The sequence below is a fragment of the Quercus lobata genome, chromosome 2 (assembly GCF_001633185.2).
Source record: "Quercus lobata isolate SW786 chromosome 2, ValleyOak3.0 Primary Assembly, whole genome shotgun sequence".
In the NCBI taxonomy this organism is placed as follows: domain Eukaryota; kingdom Viridiplantae; phylum Streptophyta; class Magnoliopsida; order Fagales; family Fagaceae; genus Quercus; species Quercus lobata.
In genome coordinates this window covers 56,128,156-56,147,284 of record NC_044905.1, presented here as the reverse complement: position 1 = coordinate 56,147,284, position 19,129 = coordinate 56,128,156, and the positions used below count along the sequence as shown (strand labels likewise).

Below are 19,129 nucleotides of genomic sequence, written 5' to 3'. Positions count from 1 at the left end.
ATTTAATTAGATTATAAATTTGACTTCAATTTTGTGTCATGTATCTTATCTAAATTTTCTAATTGTTGTGCCCAAATAAATGATGCATTAACATTTAACACAGAAGCCAATAAAACCACAATAATAATGCTCATTGGCCTAAGCAAAAACATCTTACTTGCACACTTTCATGGAGATTATAAATTGGACTCCAATTTTGTATCATGTATCTTATCTAAATTTTCTAATTTTTGTACCCAAATAAATGATGCATTAACATTTAACACGGAAGCCAAGAAAACCACAATAATAATACTCATTGGCCTAAGCAAGAACATCTCATCTGCACACTTTTATGGGTGATCTCAATAGAGTCTGGAGCTCTTCTAATCCCACAACCAGAACCAAGGAGTCCAACGAGAAAGACTATAAAAGTAAAACATCATCTCCTCCTAATTCCATATCTTCATCCCATGTCTCCTCCTCTCTCAACCTCTACCAACTAGATCCACACACTGCCCTCTCCTCCTCCTTACAGATTTTTTAGAGCAAGGCCGGGTTCAAACACAATGTTCAATCCCACTCTTCCTTGCTTCACACTCTCATACATTAGCGCTTCATTGGCGCCTCCAAGAAGATTCTAAGCTCAATGATTTGTTCTTATTTTTTAATAGTTTTTAGTGTGTCTGGATTAAGATTTTGTTAATTTGTTAAAAGTGACAAAAATATAATCATATATATTATATTAAGTTGAAGTTCAATTTTAGAATTCAAATTGAATCAAATTGATTTCTAATTGTAATTTAATTTTGTGCTATGTGTCCAATTTGATTTTTAAATGTTGGTGTTAAGTTACTTCCATTCATAATGCTCAATGTGGAAATTGAATCTACTAAGATAAACATCTTATCATCACAATTGTTAATATTTCCGTGTGTAAGCACGGACTACATGCTAGTTGTGTTAACACATGAAGAAATCTACGTAAGAATCAAATTTGCTATGAAAACTTACTTCACAATAATAATATAAATGCCACCCAGATGGTAAGTTATGATTGGTGGATGGTTGTTTTTATAGGAATCTATCAATGACACCTCTTTTTTTTTTTTTTTTTTTTTTTTTTTTTTTTTTTGTCATTCACAACAAGTTGCTAACACAATAAATTGTGGAAAAGAAAAATCTATACACATTGATTCTTGTCTTGATAGAATATTTATGCTTCTAGTTATAGTGATCACGCAAGGTCATGTCAACCCTAACACAATTTGTTTATTAAATAGGTTATGTGAGTCATGTCGTGTCAACCTATTTAATAAACACACTGTACATGTGTAAAGGTCGAGTGATTCTAACATGATTAATAAATTTATCATGTTTTTATTGACCTATAAAGTCGAATACTCATAAACAATCCCCACATGTGAACATGAATTGTCATCATTACAAAAAACAATAAAATTATGTGAAAAAGAGGAAGGTAAATTAGTTGATAAAAGGGAAAACAAATATTAGGAAATACTGACTTCTTCTTCTTACAAAAATAAATAAATAAATACAACTTCTTGTATACACACCCGTGAAAATAATGAATAATCATGAATTCGAAAAGTTAAAAAATATATTTTTTTTAAAAAATAAAAAAATTCTGTTCACCGGACCGGCTCAAAACAGTTTATCATTATGTAGGGAAAGATTATCGTTGCTATTTAATTTTCAGCAACTTGCGTTCACAAATGTAACTGATGATATAGATGGTTCAATTCCTTATTATCAAAAATAATTGGCCACTCACGTGATTATCATAATTCATGTTGATTCACATGATCATAAAGAAAAAGTAACCGAATTGATACTTATCATTATACCCACTTTCTAAGGGAGAAAATGACTTTTTTCAATTCCCACCTAAAGTCTCTTTTTTTCCACTATCAGATTCAATTATGCGCTCACTACGTAGAAAGGTCCCACTCTATATGTTTGTTTTGTCCGTTTTTATAGAATTAGAAGAAAATGGTCTCATGCTTTGGCCTCGTCAAATTGAAACTCATCTTCTAGACCCCACAATGTGCAAAAAAGCTTACCCACTTGCCTTTACTGTTAAATATATGGACCGACCTTTGTTTCTTTTTTGTCACACCCAACTTTCTATGGTATGTGCAAACTTTAATCAAAACCCATGCATTCCTTGCTTAACACTAGAATATTTTCATGAATACATTTTCTAGCAAACCTCAAGGCCAAACCCTTTCCATTTTTAATTTTACAAGCAATAACTATCCCAAATTGTTAAATGCTAATTTTAAGAGACTAATGTGAAAGTACATGGCTTGAACATGTTTTGATATATAATATATAATTTTAATTTTGTTTTGAAGTCACTTCTATTATTATTTTTTTCCTTCTGTGCCAAAACACATACGCTATGTGCGGGTTGGCATCCATCACATATATAGGAGGGACCGCCCTTCACTATCTATCGCAAAGGAATAAGATCTGATTGATTATCAGAAATAGCAAAATAAAAAAGAAGAGGATGCTCCACCACTTTGCCTCCTGTTATGCCTTTAAAAAGTCTAGTCTACTCTCTCTCTCTCTCTCTCTCTCTCTCTCAAATACATTTCCAAAAAGATTTTCACTAGATATTCACAATTCACACTCTGTCCTCCCGGTTAACTTCTCTCTCTTTCACTCTCATTTGGAATCATTATATTAACACATGTAGACTAACTATTTTGACTATCTAATCAATAAAAAAGTGTGTTCATAATAGTAAAAGGACATTACTTACACAATTAAGATACTTCCACCAAACCATAGAAACCTAGTTTAACCATAGGCTAAGAGTTGTTGCATTGTTACACAAACTGTTATTCAGTATTAAATTCGCCTTATTTTTGAACTAAACTGCAACTTAAAATCACAATTTTGAACTTAATCATGACTTCAAGTCATGTTTCAGTTCAAAAATGAGAATGTGTAAAACTGTACGTAATAATTTGTGTGTAATAAATACAACCCTTAATCATATTACAAAAAATTAAGCTGAGTGAAACCATCTTTTATACATGTGTTAGATGTTGAAGTTGTCAGTTATACACTATACATTATCAATAATCAAACTTTAACTAATGATATTATATAGGAGTTGCTTTATTGGTGATTGACTGATTGTCATGACTCAACTCTCTCACAATGTGCTTCCTCATTCATACTGGGAAGCTATCAAAAATAGGGTGTTATTAATTGTTTTAAAATTCGATTCTACCGATTAATTGTTTTATTAATTGTTTTGGATTCGGTTACCGTGTGCCCTAAGGACACACATTAAACTTTCTATTTTTAGAAATATTTTTTCAAGAATTGAAAAAACTACCATTACTTTTTCAATTTTCAAAAAAAAATTTTCCAAAAATAAAAATTAATATGTGTCCTAAGAACACACATTAGTAAAATTCATTTTCTTTTCGTATATCAGAAATGTGTCATGCATGGCATTTGTTTATTAGATGCCATTTCTAACTAACAACAAAAAAATCCATGTCCGTGCCATGATTGCTCAGATCTAATAAAGAGCTTCGCACTCACCCTCTCGGCCTCTAGTGTCCTTTCCTTGAATTATTGGTTGTGAATGGACCCAACTGCTCCTAGCCAAAAAAAAAAAGAAAAAAGAATGGACCCAACTGCTTTTGCATAAATAATATCAGTACTACGTAGTTTCAATTTCTAATGGTCAAGTTTGTCGCCTACAATAACAACAAATATTTAAAAGTTATGGCCAAAAGAAAACACAGTATAAAGAAAAAGTAATTGAACACTTACATTACATTATAACCCACTACCCAAGTGATATAATGACTTTTGCGTTTCCCATCTAGAGTCTTATATATTTTCCCCTGCTGTTATTAATTTATTTCTTCCATGTCAATCGACATTCTCTCATACGATTATTTGCAGAGATCCTATTAGATGTTTGGTGATAGTTTATATCTATTTCCATGTATGTGATCTATAAAATTTATTTAGCTAGGAATAAAATTTTCTTCCACATCAAGGAAAAACAATGATGCCAAAGGTCTTGTAGTTGAATTGGCACCTTCCCATGCACAAAGTGCTTGGGGGTTTGGAGGGAAAGGGTTCGAGCTGCGGGGTTAGCAGCATATTGTAATTATTTCTCAAAAAAAAAAAAAAAAAAAAAAAAAACAATGATAGCCAAGTTCCTATAAAAAAAAAATAAATAAATAATGACAACCAATTGAAGTTTCCTTAATTTAGAAAACTCAAATAACTATCCAAGTCATAATAACAATTTGAGACAATTACATACTCAGCAATCTTTACTTGACACAAATTATATCAAGCCATCTTCATTTCATGAGAATTCCACCTTAATAAATAATAAGAGGAAAATTTCCCTGAACAAGATAATCATTGTCTCCATAACTAAATCCATGCTCTTGTGCACTTTATTAAACTAATTGGAAACTTGTAATAAATATTATTTTCTCATAAATTCCATTAATAAGTCGTACCAATATAATTATATAACTATCGCATCAAATGTTATCCATCTTAATGAGCCAAGCTTTGATAAGACATTGTTGGGCCACAATCTAATTTTATTTGGAGTCCGTTTGGAATTCGCTTATTTTGCTGAAATTGAAATTTTTTTACTGAAAGTATTGTAGATAAAGGTAAAAATTAGCTGAGCCTAAAATAGTACAGTAGGACCCTTAAATAGTACCAAAAAGTATAGTGGAACCCATAAATAGTAGAAAAACAAGCTAAATAATAAAATAAGTTAGCAAAAATAATTTTTGCCAAAACGAACACTTGAAGAAAGAAATTTAACAAATAATTCTAATCTGTCCTCAAAAATAATATAATCAAAATTACCAGGCCAAGATCTTAAACTCACAAAAACATATTAATCTCTAACAAAAGCACTAAGAAATCCCATTAGGAATAAATCATAGAACCAGCCTTAAACGAATTCATTATAATAATAAAATAAGTTACAAAATCTTCTCGGTTTATTTTCAATTCTTAAGGTAGCATCAAATATGTTAAATATTAGCATTGACGTGTATACTATGTTATATATGTTAGAGTAGATGCGGAAGAGGAAGTATAGAGTAGGAACATTAGAACATGAGATTATGTGGTGCAACCATGACGACCTATGTCCACGAAGGAAACCCTTAAGAGCTATATCATTATTATATGAGAGTGTAGTGCAAAGTATGTGTTAGAATGAACCATAATATCAGTATATATAGTAGACTAAACTCTAGACTTCTAGTACAAGTAGGAGACTTGCCTTTCACACAAAGTAGGTGACCTTGGGCTTATAACAGTGCTAATATGTTTAATATATCTCTAACAAAATACAATATTACATCTTTTATAGGAATTAATGCAACTCTCTTGAGATCTTTCTCGTTAGATATTACAATTCTCTATGCTTACAATAAACACACATAAAAAAATTTAAAAAAATAAAAAATAAAAAGAGAAGGAAAAAAAGATGCTTGTAGAATTGTCTTTGCCATGATTGATAGAGAATGAATATGAGATATTGACAACTTACTCAATTGTCTTCGTGGAATTTTTGTTTTCTTTGATCCAAGTTATAGAATGATTAGTTCGATAAGAAAGAAAGTTGTAGAACTATTAGTTTGATAAGATAGAGATCAATGCCTAAGATCACAGAAAACACGTGGTAAACCAGGATGGGGATCAAAGTAGACAATGATTAAGCATAACTTATTCAATATGACTTACATTTTTTTTTTATAGTAAGTCTCGTGATGAGTCGTGAATCTTGTGACAATAATTAAGCATAACTTATTCAATACAACTTTGCCCATTTATTTTATTTTATTTATTAGATACAATATAATTTGAACTCTATCGTCTACTCTATTAAGATTTTTCTTTAATGTCAAACCAAGACATTAATTGGTTTTTGGTACAAGCGAGATTCGAATTCCAAGTCTATAATAAAAGGTTTTATTAGTTGAGCTAATTAGAATCTGCGACTTTAACATGTGATACGGTTTTATGGCAAGTAGGCATGCTTCCCATTTACCAACCCCTAATGACTTATCCCATATTAAGGTTAGGCCTAGGGGCGAAGCCAAGGGGGCGTGCGGGGGGCAAATGCCCCCTCTGACCTTCCCCCAAACTCCTTCAATACAAGAGTCTAAAGCTTATTTTGCCCCCTTACCACATTTTTAGATTATTTTCCTCTCTATTAAAAAAAACAAATAACTTAATAATGAACTCACGATAGTTTTTGTTTTATGATAATTATTAGAAGTCTCACAACACTTTCGGTGTTTTACGATAATTGAAATTCAATTTTTTCATGGAAATCTCAACTAGTTGATCCATGGGTTTTTTGGGTTAACAAGTTGTTGTTGCTGCAAAGTTTCAAAAGTTGGAAAATACACTCTGCTTTATAGCCATGAAACAGGTGATTTTCATGCTGGCTTCCCTAGCTCTGAAGTTTTGAATTTAAGTGGTAGAGGAAATCCCTACAAGCTTTTAAGATATGCCTAAAGTTGCATCATTTTCAAAGGTGTTTTGTGACTTTTGTTAGTTCTAACCAAAGCCATCTATAGCCAAGGTTAATTTTTTGCTGAGAGCTAATTGGTTTAAGATGTTATGAATGTAATATAGAAGTTTATTTAAACTAGCATAATTTAGCTATTTGGCTTTCACATGGCTAAGACTATTATTGGGGCTGTATATATAGATATTTTTCTATTTCAATAAAGTTTGCTATTTCTTTCTCTATCAATATTTCTTGTTTCATTTGTTTATTGGATGCCATTTCAAACCAACAACAACAAAAATGTCTATGTCCCTACCGTGATTGATTGCTCTGAACTAATAAATAGCTTTGCACTCACCCTCTATGCCTCTAGTGTCTTTTCCTTTTCTTTTTTTTGAGAAAGGAGTGTCTTTTCCTTGAATTATTGGTTTTTTGATAAACTCCTTGAATTAATTATTGGTTGTGAATGGACCCGATTGCTTTTGCATAATATTAGAACGTAGTTTCAATTTCTAAAATGGTCAGTTTTTCGCCTACAAGTATCACTCCTGTTATCAATAACAACAAATATTTAAAATTCATGACCAAAAGAGAACACAGTATAAAGAAAAAGTAATTGAACACGGATCGGTACATTACACCCACTACCCATGTTATTAACTTATTTCTTCCATATCAATCGACATTCTCTCCTACGATTATTTGCAGAGATCCTATTTAGATGTTTGGTGTATGTGATCTATAATCTAATCACTTAATGTTTAAAGTTTCATTATAACCTTTTTATTTATTATTATTATTATTATGTATAAGAAAGTTGCGTACCTCTAACTAGTATACTTTTGATCACCTCAATAATAGAACTTTTTCTTTTAGAATCTCTTTTGCTTTATATTGGCTTTTTTTTATTACTCATAGTCTTTACTTTTTTTTATTTTAGCCCATAATCTATATATAAAATAATAGGTGAAGCAGAGAGAGTGTGAAATTGAATTCTAAATTAGAATTCTAATTTTGTGCCACATGTCCAGATTACAACTCCAATTTAGATTGCCACGTGTACACATCAATTTCAGTCAATTAACGCTGTGCTTTTTTTTTTGGGTGAATAAAACATTCTGCTCTTCACACCCGCGTATTTTTAGGTTCACCTCCCCTTCTCAAAACCCAAAATCCTTACTCTCCTTCAATATACAGCTCCCCTCTTTTTCAATGAATGCTATGGAATTTCAAAAGAATATCTCGGTATCAATGATGCATGCTTCTTGGTATTTCTCTATCTTATATAGAAGAGGTTCTGCATTTTGTACTTTTCTTCACAGTTTTAATGGTCCTGGTGGTTCTGCATCTATTCCAATTGTATTTTTCTTCACAATTTTAATGGTCCTGAGCAGCAAAACAAATTCTTCCTAAGGTTCGATTACTCTTTTCTTTCATCTGCATCTGCTTTCCTTCCTTTTTGTGAATAATTTTTATTCTTTAATTATATAAGTTTTTTTGTTTTCGCATGTTTATCTTCTGTTTCATTAGTTTCTCCTTTTGTCACACAAAAAACTTCCACCTTCATCATTGGCGCTCTCTCTCAAAGCCCAAAACCAAAGCCAACAACGCACACACATATCATTCCAAGCAAACCCATTTAAAAGCAAAAAATTTCTCTCTTTTTTTGTATTTTTGATTCCCTTCTTCTTATTCGTCCGTACACAACGCAAAAAACCCTTTTTCCCAATCGTGCTTTCACAATTTTCTTTTCGAGGGTTTTGGATTTTAGCTCAGCAGTGAATTTTACTTTGATCGATGGTTAGTGGGCATGTCATTAAACGCGCCAAGCACAAGACCTCACCCAAAGGCATTGGAACTCCTGGGTTTCAATCTGAAATTGGAGTCCAATTTCACCTCCCCTTCTAGAAATCTGTGTTCTACATTTAAATGTTGTGCTCTTTTTTTTTTTTTTTTGGCTAAATAAAACCTTTTGCTCTTCTTTATATATCAAACACACCTGTTTTACAGGTTCACCTCCCTTTCTGCCAAAGTCAACAACGACAACAACACCGATCTCTTGACCTCCTTGATCTCAGACATCAAATCCTACTCTGGCAACGACCCTCTTCTCGCATGGCTCCAATATGCCTCTCTCTTTCTTTGTGGGTAGCTCTTTTAATGGTTTTAAAAAGTAAGATTGTTTGGCATTTTGTATATACAGAGGGATCAGAAAGATGAAGGATTCGCTGCCTTCGCAAGTACTGAACGAGAAGCTGCCACGGTTTTTGCAGAAGTGCGCGCAGACCTTCGATTCCGATCGCCGTTACAAAAACGACTTACGGTACCTCCGCGTTTGGTTACAGTTGGTATTTTACTAATCCATCGCTTTTCTTTTTTTCTTTTTTTCGTTTTCTTCTTGATGATTTCGATTCTGGGTCGTTGGGTTTCTTAGAAGTTGTTTGGTTCCTGTGGAAATGAAGGGGAAAGATGTGAAAATCAAATTTGGATGCTCTTTAGATTTTTTTGGTTATCTAAATGTTGTGAATTTATTCATTTATTTTAGTGTGTAGATGGGTTTTTGTGTATGGTCTGAGAGCGCTTTTTTTTTTATACATTTTCTTATTGTTGATTTTGATGCTGGGATATTCGGCTTTTGTTCAATTTCATAGCCTTTGTTTGGTTCCTGAGTGAAAATGAAGAATAGTTATGAACATCAAATTTGGAGTTTTAGTAAACAAAAGGGTTGTTTTGGGCTAAGTTCACTAGCTTTTTTTTTTGTTATTATGATTCTGTTTTGATTTATGACATATCATCTTCATAGAAGCGAGGGAGTTGATAGGAGTTAATCGTGAATTGAAAAATGCCAATTTCATTGTCCGTATCATAATTCATAAGTAATTATTTATTTATTTATTTTGTGAGTAGATGGAGTTTGCGGATGATCCAAGAGTGATTTTCATTATCTTATGGATGATTTTGATAATGGGTCATTCATTTTTTGTTCAATTTCACAACCCATTCCCTTTTTTTCAATGAATGCTATGAAATTTGAAAAGCATCTCTCAGGATCAATAATGAATGCTTTTCAGTTGTGACTATTCTTATTTAATATTTTCTGGTTATTTGGATTTTTTGATTTCAAGCATTTTGGATTTATATCTGTCAATTCCTTTCTCTACAGAGATGAGGTGGGTTCTTTCTAAAATCCTTGATAGCTCTTTCTCTCGCTGTCAATGGCAGACAAGAAATTAGGGTTCTTCACTATAAAAGAAGAGGATTATGGAGGCATAAAGAGAGGGGAGGCACGTACTACTACAGAAAGAAGGATCACCAAAGAGTAAGACCTTTCTTTTATTCTGCACTTTTATTTAGTTGCTTTTCTGAAATTTAATAATTTGTTAAGATAAAGAGAGGCTGGAACCACTACCGGTGAGTTTTTATCTTCAATTTAAGTTTGTTTATTAATTGTGATTAGGTTTTGATATTCACAACCAACCCAATATCAGATCGCTGGAACTGCTACAAGTAAAATCGTTTATGTTAATTTTGTGCGTTTAATAGGATTTAGGTTTTGCTATTTTGGTTGGTTGGTTTTGATTTAAGAAATTGGTTTAGATTTTGTATAGTCAAAACCTAATATAGATTCCTTTCAATATATAACTGGTAGCCAACCCAAACATACTCTTAGTTTTAGAATAAACTTGACTCGAATCTCTATTTGAAAGTATGCTTCAACTCAAATCTTTCCGGTGTTATCACTCAACAAATGAAATCACTCTGAAATAGGGTGTTACACTCTCAACAATATATGTGAGCGGAGTAATGTAAGCAAAATCAAATACCTCACATATAAAACACATGAAAAACGCTTAATCAAGAAAGAACAAGTAGTCTCATGAAAGGATGCCAAAAAGAATTTATACCACACCTTTTTCTTCTCAGTCATATCAATATCTGAACTACACAATCTTCAAGATCAAATAAGGACTTTATTAGGACGTAATGTAGGGTAAAAGCAAAGGGAATGAAATGAAAAAGGGTGAAGGTAAATAATAAGAAGTGTTTTCAAGATTTGTTGGAATGTCAACTCTTTTTGGAATTTTCATTCAGCATTTTTTTTTTTTTCAACTCTTCTTCTTCAAAGTAGTACTTCTTCCTTACATTTCACTTCTCAAAATTTGATGAGAACCTTTTTTATTTTCTTCTTTTTGACACTTTTCCCTTCTTCTTTTTTTCTTCTCTTTTCAATTCTTTTTCTTTTTTTTTTTCTTTGAATTTTTCTTTCTTTCTTTGAATTCTCTTACAAACCACCACATTGAAACAAATTGATCAAATTCAATCTTGAAACACTATGGATAAGGGCTTTAAGAAAGAAAGGCTAATTAAAAGGCTCAACGGGGTGACTAGCGATAATGTATCAAAAAAAGAAAAAAAAGAAAAATACATATATGGCTCAAAGTAGACAAAAATGGCCTAATCTCATCTCTCAAAGACTAGTATAGTTCATTCAACATCAATGACTTCAAAAGATTAAAGTGTGGCATAAAATCATATATATTTTTTTTCTTGGCCAAAAGAAAAAAACAATGAGACTACAACAAGGGAAATATGTTATGCACTTCCAAATGAATTTTAAGATTAGAAACAATGAATAACCCTCCAAAAATAATGATTGGCTCAAAACTCACAGGGGTTACAGTCTCCACATTGTTATCATCAAGATTTTCTAATCATTTTTATCCTTCAACAACAAGTTGTGTTTGAGTGGCTATGTGCATGTGCAATGAATTGAGCATGAAAGCAATGAAATTCTTTAAGCAAGAGTAGTATAATGAACTCAAAACATAAACCTCAAGCTAGGCAAAAGTTTTTTTTTTTTTTTTTTAACACAACTAAACAAAACAAAAAGATAGAAAGCTATATGCATCCCCCCAAAACCTAAACCAAACATTGTCCTCAATGTTAAAAATGATACTCTCAAATATATGTCTTGAATGAAAAGAGAGCAAAATATGAATATGCAACATGAGAAACTCAAGTAGGAAAAGTAAGGTAAGGAGAAGGAGGAGACGTACCTTAATCAAGCTGATTGTTATAAATTTTAATTTCTGTCACATATCAGCTAGAACAAAAGAAAATAAAACTAAACAAGAAAATAAACACAAAGATTAATCTAAAATCAGAAAATAAAAAAGAATTTTTTTTTTTTTTCAAAAAGATTTAACACAACTGGAGATCAATCCTGATAAACAGGACCATCCAAATCCCAACAACACCATGGAGATAAATAATTCATATTATGAATGGACTAGTCTAATGATATTGTAACTTACCTGGGTCAAAAACATGTTGAGAAGCTTTTGCAGTGTCTTCCAAGTGAATTCTTTGCATAACCACAGAAGCACTAATACCCTTAATATCAGCAATTTTCCAACCTATAGCTTCCTTATACTCTTGAAGTATACTTATCAATTGGTGTTCCCAAAATTCACCCAACTTTGGTGGTTCTACAATAGATGGGAATAGGGATGAAGAAAGTGGAAGAGGGATCACTTTTGGCTGCCAGCTATCAATACTTAAGAGAGGAATAGAATCCAACAATGCATTGACCTCCTCAATTGATTTTTCAGTATCCAAATTACAATCAAAACGGGTTAAGCAAGCATTTGGGGGATCCTCACAACTTGATTGTAGGAAAGTATCATGGACTAGGCTCCCAATCATGTTAACCTCACATATATCCTCATTGTCTAGTACTTGCTTACTTATGTCAAAAATATTAAGCTCAACAGTCATATTCCCAAAAGAAATCTTCATCACACCACTCCGACAATTGATCAAAGCATTGGATGTGGCTAAGAAAGGGCGACCTAAAATGACATGGATTTGTGTATTGGCATTTAGAGTAGGTTCAGTGTCTAACACAACAAAATCAACAGGAAATAGAATGCGTCCACCTTAATCAACACATCCTCAATAATACCTCTAGGGATTTTCACAGACCTATCAGCTAATTGAAGTGTCATGGTTGTTGGTTTTAAATCCCCCAAACCTAGCTGTAAGTATACTGAATATGGCAATAAGTTCACACTTGCCCCCAAATCTAGCAAAGCTCGCTCAATGAGATGATCCCCAATCCTACATGAAATTGTAGGAGATCCAGGGTCCTTACATTTCACTGGATATTTATTCTGAATGATTGAACTGACTTGCTCGGTCAAAAATGCCTTTTTAGGGACATTTGTCTTTCTCTTCATTGTCACAAGATCTTTTAGAAATTTGGCATAAGCAGGAACTTGCTGAATTGCATCAAGAAATGGAATGTTTATTTGCACCTGCTTAAAGACCTCTAAAATGTCTCCAAATTGTGCACTTTTCTGAGGACTGATTAACCTTTGAGGAAATGAAGCTTTAGGAACAAACCTCTTATCAAGGGGGGAATTAAGATCCTGAATTGGAGTGGCGGGTGGGTTGTCCTTCTTTTCTCTATGATCATCATGTGAACTATGAGTTCCTTTTTCCTTTAACATAATATTTTCATCATCCTCCACTTCTGGCATTTTCACTTGATTATCAACTTGCTTACCAGACCTAAGGGTAGTAATAGACTGAACATGTTCTTGTCCATGAGTAGAACTAGAAGAACCATTGATGGCATACTGTCCTTTTGGGTTAGGTATAGGTTGACTAGGAAACTTTCCTTTTTCCCTTTCTCCAACTTGGGTTGCTAACTGGCCAACTTGATTTTCCAACTTTGAAATAGCTTGAGTATTCAAATGGGTGGAACTTTTCATCTCTTGAATGGCTTGGCTAGTTGACTGCATGAAAGTTTTGAGAGACTCCTCCAAAGATGGTTGTTGTCTTGGTGGTGTTACAAACTGAGGTGTTGATTGAGGAATGGGAGGATATGCTTGAGTAGGTGGACGAAATTGACTTTGTTGATGCACTTGTTGTCCACCTACATTTGTGGGAGGCTGACTTTGCCTCCATGAGAAATTAGGATGGTTCCTCCAATTTGGATTGTATGTCTCTGAAAATGGACTAGCAAATGGTTTTCCATAATTATTCAGTGCATTTGCTTGCTCAGCATAAAAATCAGGGTACCCAGCTGCAGAAGGACACATTTGTGTTGTATGCATAGGACTAGCACAAATAGAGCATGTTTCACTTTGAACTTGATTGACAGAATTCATTCCTCTACCTAAAGCTAAAGCTTCAACCTTACGAGTGAGATTGTCCAACCTAGCTTTTATGTCTAAATCTTCACTGACTTCATACAATCCTCATTTCTTAATTGCAGGGGCACATCTCTCTTTACGATTGGAAAAATCCCATTGTTGTGAACTTTCAGAAAAATTCTCAAGAAATTTGTAAGCCTCATCATCTACAAGACTCAAAAATCCACCACCATTCATGGACTCAATCATGTTACGATTTGTCTGAGTCAAACCATTATAAAAATATTGTACTAGTCTCCATGTTTCAAAACCATGATGGGGACACTTTAAGATCAAGTCCTTAAATCTCTCCCAACTCTCATAAAATTTCTCTTGTTCATCCTGATAAAAATCTGCAATTTCTCTCCTTAAAGCATTGGTCTTGGCCATTGGGAAAAATTTAGAGAGGAATTTTGTGACCAACAGTTCCCATGAAGTGATAGATCCAGGTGACAAAGAATTAAGCCATGCTTTTGCCTTATCCTTCAAGGAAAAAGGGAATAAACGCAAGCGAACAGAGTCATCAGTGAAATTCTGAAACTTACAAGTAGCACAAATCTCAAGAAAATCCTTCACATGCATATAAGGATCTTCTCTATCCAATCCATGAAAAGTAGGAAGAAGGTGGATTATCTGTGGCTTTAACTCAAAATGTGCAGCAGTGGTTGCAGGCAATACTATGCAAGATGGAGGGTTGGTGGTTATGGGTGAGAACAACTCCCTAAGAGTTTTTGAATCATCTCCAGTTTCTCCCATTGTGGATGAATAATCAAAACTAACAAGACGATTTTCTTTATCACGTATCCAAGTTCTCATACACCAAGCACAAAGAAATTATTATTTTTTTTTGTTTTTTTTCTATTTAAAAAAAAAAAAATAACTACAACTAGTAGAAGGAAAAATTCAATTAAGACCTAATTTATTTTCCTAACCAAGTCCCCGGCAACGGCGCCAAAAACTTGTTGTGAAATTTTAAAATACTCGCAAGTGTACGAACCGTACCGAAGTATAGTTGGACAAGAACGAGGTCGAACCCACAGGGACTTGTATGAATGTAGGAAAATTAATTAAACCTTAACCAAATCAATCCTAATCTAGTTTAAATAAAAATTGGTTGGTTACAATAAAATAAACTAAGCAATTAATAAAATTAAGCAAATAGTTAAACTAAGAAAAATATATAAAGCAATAAAAAGATGTAAACAATCAAGAGAAAGGAATTAAGGTTTTGGAATCCGCCTTGTAAGTCATATCAGCATATATTTATGATCATTAACTTTTCCCAACTCACTACATGATAATCTAGAAATCAATCTTGCTATCATGGAAAATATCATCATTAAAACTTATGTTTAAAAATCTAAAGCATGTTCTTCTTCGCTTCTTAAGTATAAAATCAAATCATCAATTGTATCCGTAGTCAAATAAATCACAAGATATATCCAATTCTAAAAATCAAATCATAAATTGTATCCATTGACAGACAAATCACAAGTGATATCCAATTTTATAATCAAGAATTAATAAACCAAGCATTCAATTAATTAAGACAAATCCTAAATCATGAGAAAAACATGATTGAACTCATATCTAGAATTCCATCTTAGTCAATTGATATGAAGTAAGAACAATTTAAATCATTAAAGAACAACTATATTGGGAAAAATCAAATCACATAAATATAACTGATAATCCTTAACAAGGTTTCATCCTCAACCCTAATTATAAATTTAGCTACTCATAGTAATTGAAAGAAAACACAAAAATAAAATACTAAACATTAAACTAGACAAATAAAATAAAACTAACTGTCATGGAAGAAGTAGCTGCAACTCTCTACACATTCAGCCCTCAGCCCTCAGCCCTAGCACTCACCTCCCTGAATTTTGCCCTAAAGAGCCTTTAAATAGGTTAAAGAATCCTATTACAAGTTGAATTCCCGTTTGGAGAAAATTCCAGATTTTTAGACTTCACTTAACCGACTATTTTGGCCCATTTAACGTCAGAATTTGGACTTTTGGTAAACTACAAAGTTGTAGCCCTTTAAGTTATCGTTCCAGCCCAACTTGAATCATCTCGATTGGACATCTGAGCCGAAAGTTATGCCAAAAATAATAACTGATGTGCAATCTGGAATCCTAATCCGAATTGGACTTGGATTTGGTGTTTTCTTGGATTCATGCCTGGCTGAATGTAAGTTGGCTTGATTCAATTGGCTTAGCCCCACTTTGCATGTAAAGCCCTTGTTACCTACAACACAAAGATATTATATAATTAGTCACAAAATAACATAAAAGTAAGGCTAAATATGTAGATATGTGAGTACTTTATTGTATATATTTCATGCACATCAATAACCCTCTATATATTCCCATCAGTGGCCATAGAAGAGTGACCACTCTCTAACAAACTGATTTTATTTTGGTTTATTTGGAAATATCTCATGTCTCATTCTTTTAATGTGTTGTGGCTTATAAGAGAAGAGCCAGTTATGAGGAGAAGTTTGTTGATTCTATGTAGAAGAAAGCTAAGGTAACAATTCCTTGCTGATTGTTCTCTGCATAATCTGCCATCTAATTGGTTTTCAATCATAGAGTTCAAATACTTTTCTAGGTTTTGTTTTATAGTTCTCAAGTTTCCTTTGTTGTGGCAGGAGGAAAAAGGTTGAATTTGCATCAAAGAGATTCTTGGTATTCTTTCGTGGACTTACAGATTGATTAATTTTGATAGCAACCAGATTCCAAGATCCTTCAAAGGCAATGATTTTTTAAGATATAATATTTGGTTCCGGAAAATTAGCCTGTTTTCTATTGAAACTAACAGAATTTGTATTGCTCTATTTATTTATTTGGTTGGTTGAGAAATTCTGTTGATGGGTTTTGTTGGTGAGAATTTCTACGCTGAATCTAAAATTTAATACTAAATATTAAATTTGATGTTCACTTCTTACTTTTTTTTTTCTTGTCCTAATTTCGCTGTCTCATTGACAGGCTTCAAGCGTAGGAATGGTGCACACAATCTTTCATTAATAACTATGCAAGTTTGTATTAATTTCATGTGATTTTTTTATTTTTTATTATTTTTATGATAGTTAGATATCTATTTGCTTATGAATGATATCAGATCTGACCCTCACTTAAACAAAACATAAGGTATAACATTCACAAAACTTAACGTAAGGTATCCTATGCTTTCTTGCTTTCTGAGAAAATTTCATTTCCATTCCATGTGTTTGTCACAGGTTTTTGTTTTGTGTGTCTTTGGGTTAATAAGGCAACAAAACTAAAGTTTTTAAGGCTGTCTGAGACTGTCAACAACATCACATAATGGTAGCTTAAATTCTTCTTTCATTGCTGATTTTTTTCATTTGCTTTGATTTGTAAATAAGGACTGTGTTTTTGGAGAAGTGAATAATGACTCTAAGTTCGTTACATTTCATACTGATTGAACTGTTGATTGCCTGAATGGAAGTATATAAGTAAGATTTCCCTAATTTAAATGCCATTTGTGATTTTTTTGTTTTTTGTGATGCACTTGAAGCATAGAGTTTCTTTATTCAAAAATTGATAGTTGATACTAGCTTAATATTTCTTCTTATTATACTCTATGGGTTTTGTTTTCCCTTTACTACACAAACACAAACAAAATTCCAATATGTTATTTATTTATGTAGTTATCCCAGATTTTTTAAAATTTGGGTTGCCAAACATAGGTGTATATGATTTAGACTCAAACCTTAAATAACTACCATTTGTTGTGATAAGATTGTATAGAAATTATTCACCATAAATGTGTATTATCCATACTTCTAAGAGGATTGGCTCTGTTCCTTCTATGCCTACTTAGATAAAGTGGATGTGGTTTTGTAAGGTGCCACTAGGTGCCATCATCAGAGGTTCATTTGAGACCAATTGTGAGAATTTGTGGTATAACAAAATTTGAAAATAATTATATTGAAAGTTAACACAAATCTATCTTTTAGATTTATTGGTTGAAGAGCAATTTCTTCAAAATTGGTTGGCACTGATAAGCAAGAGTTCAATGCAGATGTTGGTCATTTTGGAGTAGGAATTTGTCATGATATATGCTTCTCTAAAGTTGCTACGATTCCCACTTCATCTCATCCTATTATAGATTTGCATCTCCTCTATAGGACTCAAATATCACATTGGATTCTTGCTTATCACAAGTGTAGACTATGTTGGTAAGGTATTGCTTGCGTTGCTGAGCTAAGTTCATTTTTTGGAGTTCATGTAATTGTATTTTTTTTAAAAACTTCGTCAGTCACAATTCTGCATTGTGTGCTATCCGAACATTTGAGTTAAATAGTCAATATTATCTTGGTTTGAGAAAAACCAAGACCTAATCAGGGTGGCCAAGAGCTTCCTTAGTCTCTGTATTATTAGGTGCACCAAGAGCTTTCATGTCCTTTTATTTCTATTTTTGTAGGGATCACTATTTTCATTCTTTAGATTGTATTATGAACTTTCATTATTGTTTTAATCATTTTCAGGTGTGGATTTTGAGATTAAGTTGCTCACAATTGGTGGGAGAAGATTGAAGCTTACAATTTGGGACATAGGCAACTGCTGGAATTATTTTGAATTATAGTTTCATTTTAATATTTGATTAATGATGCTTTTGGAAGTGATAGTTTATGCTAACATGTAATCTTTCTCTTCTTTCAAGTTAGTCATTGCTTTTGGTGCATAAATAGATTGTAGAGCTATTAACAATAGCTGAAAGATATGTATATTTGATTTTTAGTTGGGTGAACTTTTGGATTTTAATAGAAACATTTAACCTTCGGATGTTGAAAAAACAAGAAGGTAAAATGTTCTGTAAATTTTAATTTTGTGAAACTGATCAATGGCAATTTGAAGTGTTAAAAGAGACAACAATATTGACTTCGGCTTGAAACGTACTCAAAATAAACTCAAGGACAGCATATTAGACATGTCTATAGGGGAAAAGTGCTATCTGATGACATCTCCACTAAAAACTGTGAATTGCAACACACTTCTGATTCCAATATGCTATTCATGTCCAATTTTATTAAAAACTTTTGAAGAAAGTTCCATTAATGTCCCTTTATATATTTTAAATAATAAAATGCAATATTCTCTTTTTTCTTCACTGTAGCATCACTTAAATAATAAAATGCAATATTCTCTTTTTTTATTCATTGTTTTATCTAATGCTATCCTATGTATGATAAACCAAAAAAAAAAAAAAGACCAATAGCATTACTTAGATAATAATATGCAATATATATTTGTTAGATAATAATATGCAATATATATTTGTTATTGTTTTATTTAATTCTATCATCCGTGTGATAATCCCAAAAAAACAAAAACAAAACAAAATTGGCCAATAGCATCATTACAAT

General features: G+C 32.4%; 1 long non-coding RNA gene and 1 other non-coding gene across 4 annotated transcripts; both read left to right on the top strand.

Annotated features, from left to right (window-relative positions):
* The first annotated feature begins 8,617 nt into the window (after positions 1–8,617).
* LOC115975915 lies at positions 8,618–18,625 on the top strand. Of its 3 annotated transcripts, XR_004088210.1 has the most exons (6): positions 8,618–8,886; positions 9,702–9,857; positions 16,216–16,269; positions 16,391–17,066; positions 17,785–17,946; positions 18,251–18,625. It is a non-coding gene; the product is annotated as an uncharacterized LOC115975915 (long non-coding RNA). The 3 variants fall into 3 exon arrangements; XR_004088211.1 differs by lacking the exon at positions 17,785–17,946; XR_004088209.1 differs by having other exon boundaries at positions 17,785–18,625.
* LOC115978512 lies at positions 14,006–14,114 on the top strand. Its single transcript, XR_004088782.1, has one exon. It is a non-coding gene; the product is annotated as a small nucleolar RNA R71 (small nucleolar RNA).
* Positions 18,626–19,129: the final 504 nt, after the last annotated feature.